This window comes from Panthera tigris, chromosome B2 (genome assembly GCF_018350195.1).
Source record: "Panthera tigris isolate Pti1 chromosome B2, P.tigris_Pti1_mat1.1, whole genome shotgun sequence".
Lineage (NCBI taxonomy): Eukaryota > Metazoa > Chordata > Mammalia > Carnivora > Felidae > Panthera > Panthera tigris.
In genome coordinates, this window is record NC_056664.1 from 142537048 (window position 1) to 142545867 (window position 8820).

The 8820-nt window shown below is 40.2% G+C and overlaps 1 long non-coding RNA gene across 1 annotated transcript; it reads left to right on the forward strand.

Moving 5' to 3' along the window:
• Positions 1-237: 237 nt before the first annotated feature.
• LOC102960702 lies at positions 238-7318 on the forward strand. The gene is made up of 2 exons (XR_006217991.1): positions 238-657; positions 6846-7318. It is a non-coding gene; the product is annotated as an uncharacterized LOC102960702 (long non-coding RNA).
• The last annotated feature ends 1502 nt before the right edge of the window (positions 7319-8820 follow it).

Here is an 8820-nt window from a genome sequence, read left to right on the forward strand (position 1 = left end):
ATGACATAGCTCATCTGCCTACTCAACACCTCCCAATAGCATTGGAAGCTTTAAGTGGCTAGGGGTGGTATCTATATTGTCCACCATAGTCTACCTAGTGCCTAGTACAATGCCTACCACTTTGAAGGGACTCCATAATCATTTGCTGAGGGAATGAACACAGGCATGGACAAATAATGAAGTCTGGATTTCAATACCCTGCAGGTGCCCTCTGGGCACCACACCTGGCCTTTCCTTACCAGATTCAGTCATGGTGTTTGTGGTTATGTGAGCCCTGTCCACTCAGCCAGAAAATCTGGCCCTATCTTCCACCAGCAGCAAAAAGTATGGGAAATCTCTGTATTTAGGAGGAAGGAACTCCAACTTCTCAACCAGACGCCTGAGTTACAGTTAATGTAACCAATGTTAACCCTAGAAGGCACCTTGACAGCCATCTCTCCATCTCTCCTGCCCTCATTTACTGATGAGCAGAAAAACCATGGTGATAACAAAGGACATTATTGGATAACACTCTGGGGTCCAGACCCCAGGAAGTTATACTGCAAATGAGCTGCTCAGTACCTCCCCCATGGCCAGTGCTGTCTCCTTCCCATCCTTTGAGTCAGCGTTCAGGACCCCCAGAGAAGGCTATTCTTATTTTCCAAGCCATTGTTCATGGTAAGCTCTGACCTTAGAATGACTTTGAGATATAGCAATTTAAGATGTAAAGCAATATTGATAGAGTCTAGTTAGACAGTGGTTTTTCTAACCCTCTTTGTGAAAACAATGTTCCACTATTTCCATTCTAAATATTTCATTTTTGGAACATAGGTCCAACAAGAAAACACAAGGCTTGTTGTGTTAATAGGTGCGCCTGAACACACACTTGGGCAATCTGAGCATCTCTTGTGAGGAACTCCATGGGTCAGTGGGATATAATTTGGTTGAGGAAAAGAGAATCTCAGTGCCACAGCAAATGAATAAATAATTTCACGACCACAAAAGGAATGATTAGAATTTTCACCACAAGGCAAAAGAATTAATTGTTAAAATGTGCACAGGAAGGTGAGAGGATCCATTTTTAATAATAATGTTGTTCAAAAACAAATTTAATCTAACTACGCAACCTGAAATATTTTCATATGCAATAACAAAAATGAAGATTATTGGCTCCTCTTGGTCCTTAGGGATTATTTGTCTGTGAGCAGCATATGAAGAAAACTTTGGAACTGAATCCATATAACAGAAAACATCTGTTTGGGTATCTTTCAATTACAATATGTTACAGGGAGGAAATGGGATTGAGAAATACCAGTCTGACATGTAAACTGGCCATTTCTGACTTAAACATTTCATAGACTCCCTTGGCAGAAACACCTCTGGTGATCCTTTAAATTGATCTCTCTGCCTTTTGAAATTCTTAAAAGCGTTGGTCTCCCCATCTTCTTATGTGGTAAATAAAGTAACCAGACATACACACAAAGAATAATTGTGAGGGTAGGTTCAAAAACATTTCCCCATTAATATGTAAAAAGAGGGAGGAAATGGAAAGCCTGGATTGATAGCTGGAAAATCTTTGTCATAGAATGTGAGTCATTGATTTCAATGTTTCAGGTGGAGACTACACAGAGTGAAAGAAGGAAAGCTCACGTCTCCCATCTTTTAAAAACTCTGTGAGCTCACACTGCCTTCAGGCACTGTGCTCTCTCCTTGCCATCATGGCTCGACAAGCTCCCGGCCACACTTCCCCTGCTCCAGGCACCGGGCTCCACTTACTCAGGATCCACAGAAACTAGACTCTTCTCTGAAGTCTCCTACCACTACCAGTGATGTCCTGATGGCCAGTAGGGTGCACATGATGTGCAATGCCCTTCTTTTTGGAAGTTGTTTCTCTTCCACTCCACCCCACTTGTAGATTCATGATTAGCCCTTCACCCCTTAAATAGTGTTTCCTCTGTCCTCAGCTTGGAAGCTATTAACACAAGTCTCACCCCACCCCTTGCATCTACCCCTCCCCCTCCTGCTCCATTGGTCCAGGTCTTCATCTTTTCTGCCTGGACTCCCTGCCCACCTTGCACTCCCACCCCCCCACACTCCACCCTATCTCCTGATCGTGCCCCAGGTTGCTGCCAACCATCACCCTACAGGGAAAATCTGTTGTGTCACTTCTCCCCTGCCTTAACATCCTCCAGTGGCTCCCCATAGCTCCCAGTTTACCCTGCCCAGTCAAGACCCTCCTGGCCAGGCCTGCCCCTGATCCTGCCCTTCCGGAAGGCCACCTTCTCTCCCGGTGCTCCCCACCAAAAGCATCGGTGGCCTCAGCTACTGCCATTGGTCCAGCCTCTCCTCACTGCCTGGCACGCCCCTTCCCCTTCATCACTTCCCTCTTAGTCTTTAAACCTTGGCCTCCATGCCACCTTTCTCATCATCTCCAGTAGCGGCCCTTTGTGACTTCTTTCCATTTTGAATTGATCAGCCTTGCCCGTGGTTTATCAATTTTACCCATCTTTTCAAAAAACAATTTTGGTTTTGGCTCTTCCGCTTGGCTTTTATTTCAGCATTTTCTGCCCTTGTTTTTATTGTTTTCTTTCTTCTCCTCTCTCTGCATTTGTTTTGTTTTTCTCTTTCTAATTTCTGGAGACAAACAGTTCCTGGAATGCTTTTCAGGCTGTATCTTTTCCTAGTACAACATTCTAAGGTGAACATTACTCTTCAAGCATTGCTTTCACTACATCCCACATGTGTTTGAAAAATATGTTTTTTAAAAAACCTATTTTGGTTGGGGTTCTTTTTGACTTGTGGATTATTAGATATTTTTCTTAATTTTTAAACATATGGTGATCTTCTAGTGACCTTTTTGCTTTTGAACTGTGGTCACATTACACCCTCTGTAATTCTCACCTTTTGAAGTTGTTGATTCTTGCTTTGTGGCCTCCTATGGGCTGAGTTTTTGTAATTCAATATATACTTGAAACTAGGTATATTCTCTCACCTCTCTTGGTGTGTCAGGTTTTTAACCATGTTTTTGAAATTTCTCCTAGACTTATAGATTTTTTGCCTGCTTGATCTATCAGTTCTGAGAGAGATCTGTTACAAAATTCCAGTATGACTGTGGATTTACCGAAACCTCCATCAAGTTCTTCTGGTCACTTTTTTTTCAAATATTTAAGGCCATATAATTAGATGCTTATAAATGCTAAGTTATTTTATATTCTTGATGGGCTGAATCCCTAATCAGTAAGAAGTAACTCTTAATCTCCAGTAATTCTTTTTCTTTCCTTTTTTTTCTTTTTTTTTTCTTTTTAACTTGCTTTAAGTTCAAGTTTGTCCGATATTAATAAAGATTTACCAGCTTTCCTTTGGCCACTATTTACAGAGTTTAATGGGTTCCACTCTTTTATTTTCAAACTGTGTTTATTCTTATGCTTTAATTTGTGCCTTGAAAACAGAATATAATTTGACTTCAATTTGTAATCAAGCCAGAAAATCTTTGTCTTTTAACTGAAGTAATTAGTCTACCTTTATTGAATATAATTACAATATATTTGACTTTAAATCTACTATCTTACAATATGCTATTTGTCCCACTCACTCCATGCTCTTTTCCTCTCTTTTCTTGCCTTCTTTTGGATTGACTATTTTTTATCATTCCATTTTCTCAGTCTCTTTATTTATAAGCTTTATACTTTTTAGTATGCTTTTAATGGTTACCTTGGAAATGACAACATGAGTTTTGGACTTAAAAAAGTGTTTTGATAATTGGTACTTTTACCTCCTCTAGGGTAGTATCAGGACCTTAGAACCCTTAGAATCTTTTTAATCCCTTCCAAACTTAAAGCTTTTCATATCCTACATAGAAATAGATGATAGATAGATAGATAGATAGATAGATAGATAGATAGATGATAGATAGATGATAGATAGATAGATAGATAGATAGATAGATAGATGATAGATGGATGATAGATGATAGATAGATAGATAGATAGACAGATGATAGATGGATGATAGAAAAATAGATGATAGATGGATGATAGATAGATAATAACAAACACACATATATATGGATCCCACAAATATTATTATTGTTTTATAAAATCCATGTCATTAGGATTTGCTCATATATTTATTTATTTATTTATTTATTCTCTTGCATCTCTAACCTTCCATCAAGGATTACTTTTTGCCTAATAAAGAACTCTCCTTAATGTTTCCTTCATTGACAATCTGTTGGTAACAACTCTTTCTGTTTTTGTCTGAGAATGTCTTAATTTCATCTTCATACTTGAAAGATTTTTTTTTTTAATTTTTTTTTTTTTTTCAACGTTTTTTATTTATTTTTGGGACAGAGAGAGACAGAGCATGAACGGGGGAGGGGCAGAGAGAGAGGGAGACACAGAATCGGAAACAGGCTCCAGGCTCCGAGCCATCAGCCCAGAGCCTGACGCGGGGCTCGAACTCACGGACCGCGAGATCGTGACCTGGCTGAAGTCGGACGCTTAACCGACTGCGCCACCCAGGCGCCCCAAAAGATATTTTTACTGACAGTCTATACTGGCAGTTTGATCTTTGTGTTTGGTTTTTCAGTATATTGAAGATATTCCACTATCTTTTTTTACTTCCATCGTTGCTCCTGATAACTCAATTATCAGTGTATTTACTGTACCTTTTAAAATAATCTTTTGGGGTCCCTGGGGGGCTCAGTCAGTTAAGCGTCCAACTCTTGATCTCAGCTCAGGTCTTGGTCTCAGGGTCATGAGTTCAAGCCCCACACTGGGCTCCTTATGAAGCCTACATAAAAAAAAAAAAAGTAACCTTTTTCTCTCTGGCAGATTTAAGGATTTGTCTACAACAACACCATGATAGATCCTTTATATTTATCCTGACTAAGATTCCTTGGGATTTTTTACATATATATTAATGTCTCTTGGGAAAATTGTCAGCAATTATTTTCATCAATTATTATTGATAAATATTATAATTTTGAGCAGTTATTTTATTCTTGAGGCTCTTGCTGCTACTCCTTCCAAAATTCCAACTGGACATGTGTTGGACTGTCTAATTATACCCTCTCTTTGTATTGTGTCTTCTTATTACCTTCTGCCTTTGTGTGCTTCATTTTGCGTATTTTCCTCTAAACTTACAGTTTACTAATTTTCTCTTCAACTCTATCTAATATGTCATTAAATCTATATATTGAGTTTTAACTAAGTTACTGGATTTTTAAGTTCTAGAGTTTATTTTGTTTTCATTTAAATCTGCTTTGCACTTTTTGTGGGTTCCGATAATCTGCCAAATTTTTCAAACTTATCCTTTCTCTTCTTAAAAATAGTAAATACAGTTGCTATAAAGTCTCTCACTGATCACTCCCATATCTGATATTCTTACAGGGGTGCGTGTTATTTCTCGTTTTCACTGTTCTTTCACATGGTTCTTTCTCAGGTGACTGTGTACCTTCTGTGCCTAGTTTTTTGTTTTGTTGGTTTTTTTTACTATACGCTTGACGTTGTACTTTTTTAATTATTAGTAGAAATATTTTGGAGCCAGAATTGTTACTTTTTAGATTTAATTTTTATTTGCCTCTGCCATGGCTTGAGGTGCTATCATTTCCTTATCCTTTATTCCAATTTCAGGACCTAAGATTTCTTGGTCCCCCAGATGACCCCGAACTGGGCCATAGTGCATGAGAGGGCTGTTTTACTTCTGTTTGACCCTCATCTCTAGGATGAACAGTGCTGCTGAGACTGAGACCAAAGAATGGCAGTTTTTTTTCCTGTGGGCTCGGGGCTCCGAACTCATGCCCCATCATCTCACAGGACTGGAAATGTGCTGCTCACTCTCTTAACCATATTTCAGATTTTCATCTGTCCCTTGGTCAAAAGCAGTGGCAACATCACTTCTCGGATTTTCGTCTTCTCCTCAATCTTGACCCACTAACTCCTCATTATCTCATTCGCTCTTTAATGCTTTTGGGAAATGTTTTAAATGTCATTTAATTGTCTGGTGGTTATTTTCAGTGAGATGATTGGTAGGAATTACCCCACCCCTGTCACCAACAGAATCTCTTTTGCCGTTTCAAGCAATGTTATTCATCTTTCCACCCTTGCTATCTCGTTTTCACTGTTCTTTCACACGGTTCTTTCTCAGGTGACTGTGTACCTTCTGTGCCTAGTTTTTTGTTTTGTTGTTTACCCGATACTACAGTATCGGGTAAAAGTGCTGGTCTGGCATACAATGAGGGTGTGGCCCTTGGGGGTGAGAGGCAACTGTTGTCCAATATTGGATAAAAGTCTAGTGAAGAAGAAACTTCCAGCTTCTTCCACCCAACTTGTACTCTTTCCCTGGGCCCCACTCCTTCTCTGTGCCACTTGTCCCTCAGCACTTTCCCTTGGCTCTCCCCTGCTCTCCCCTGCTCTCCCCTGCTCTCCCTTGTTCTTCTTGCCTCCTAAAACCAGTTCATCTACAAATGGCTCTTGAGCCCATTCTCATTGTTTCATAGTTTCCATCTGAAAAAAAATCAAAAGTGATTCTTTTCCTATATGGATTCAAACGACTCTTAATTTCTTTTTCTAGAAAAGAAAGGTCCAATTGCATTAAACCAAGAGAGACTCTGAGAAACAATGTTAAAGGAGTGATTCATCATGCTGACATTAACTGGGAGGATGTCCAAAGCACACAGAAGAGTAAATACACTTAGAAAGATGATTTTTCATGTTTAAAATCATAATAATCATGTTTCCCATGTCCTCTTTGTTGAGGCTTAAAGTGTCAGGCTAAAAGTAATTAAGCTTTACACTCAATACAAAAATGTATTCAGAAACTGTCATGTCTCAACTTTGTCTTTATTTTTATGTCTTTATATCCAGGACTGGCCTGTCATAAGACATGACGCTTCGTTGCAAACATCTCCACTCCTCACCTCCTCACGTGCTCAGCAACCTTCTCAGTGGAGTAACTGTAAACTCCATTCTCATAAAAACCCCAAGGATGTAAACCCCACAGGATTGAGTTTATTAAAGTAAAACCCAAAACAAAATCCCTACATTCTTCTCTTTTAGATCTATTCAAAAGAACCGATAGCCTTCACTCCCACAAACTGCCACAGTATTTCCATTCCAATGAAAACAAACAAGCTTGAACTGAAAAATCTACAGTCCGTGGCAAACAACAAGTCAGGTAATTTCCTTCAATAGGGACACAGACTTGTAAATAAAGAGGCAAAGCAGTACATTTCGAGGGACATTCTTCCCTCCTGTAACTTCCATCAGCTTTTCCCTCCATGTCCACCGACCCACATCACATCACCTCCTCCAGTCAATAAACAACCTCAGTAAAATGAGCTGCTGGCCATGGGCTTGTGTGTGTGTATAGATAGAGGAGTAGAGAGAGACAGAGACAGAGAGATACAGAGATGAGATGGGGGAAGGGAAAGCAGTAAAGCACGTAAGGTGAAGCGTTAAGTCAGGGAATCTGGCTCATCCATGGAAGTTTTGTACTATTCTTGCGACTTCTCTATACATCAGAAATCATTTCAAGAAAGAAAGCAAGAACAAAAGATTCTGAGGCTTTGCTTTCAATATGTGAGCTGGACAAACCCGATCTCCACTCTCTAGCTCCTTTTTAAGTAAGTCACCGCAAACAGCATCACGTCCTCAGGCAAGTTACAAAACAGTTGCCTGTGTCACAGGCTTCCTTTACTTCATCATCATCATTGTCCCTCCTGAAGTCTTCTCCTGGCCCCGTGATCAAACTTGGATGTTTTTCAAGTGTCTGTCAGTGGGAGGTGAACAAATCATCTTTCCAGGGAGGGAGCTTCTGTGCCTGCTCCAAATACAGAGCAAAAGAAGTTGAGAATTGACAGTGATCTTGTAAAAGAAAAACCAAATCTCCTGAGAGCTCACCAGAAGACAAGGCATGTATTAGCCTCGCACTAATGTTCGATGGATACATGTCAAGGGATGAAAAAAACATGAAATGTGCATATATGCCCAAAATGTCACAAAGCACACAGATGTGTCCACACTGTGGCTTGGATCCTGTCCCCTCTGACCTGATCTTGCTCAAGGTTGAGATCTTCTACCAGCTTCACCTCCTGATTCTGTTCTGTCCCGAGGCCACATTCATGTCCATGCTGGTCTGCTCCCTTTAGACCATGGGAACTTCAGGTACCTATCCTAACTCCAGAGAGAGTTCGACTTCCTTCCTTGCAAATGCTCACATTTTAGTCTTTAATGCACAAAAACCTCTTCGCCTCAACTACAGACACTTCATAAACTTATTTTTGCCCCAGTTCTTTCTACTGCACAAATTCATCAACTACAAGACTTAACTGAGGTGGAATTGTCTCCAAGTCAAACACACTCAACAAAGTGCAAGATGCTTGCTAAGCCCTCTCGAAGTGGGTGGAGGAGTTAAAGACCCTCCTGGGTTCAGAAAGGAAAAACCAGGGGCACCTGGATGGCTCAGTCGGTGAAGCTTCCGACTTTGGCTCAGGTCACGATCTCACGGTTCGTGGGTTCGGGCCCCGCGTCGGGCTCTGTGCGGACAGCTCAGAGCCTGGAGCCTGCTTCGGATCTGTGTTTGCCTCTCTCTCTGCCCTTCCCCTATTCACTCTCTGTCTCTCAAAAATAAATACATAAATGTAAAAAAAAAATTTTTTTTAAAGAAAGGAAAAACCATATCCTCCATGCTGAAGGCTCTTGGCAAGATTATTCCTTATTTTTCACATTTATTCTTTGCTTGCTTTCTGTCTTTCCTGTGGCTGTGGTTAAAACCCAACCACTCACTAAATAGTTACCTTATTGGACCTTTGAGATTTCATATTTTATTTACTTACATATG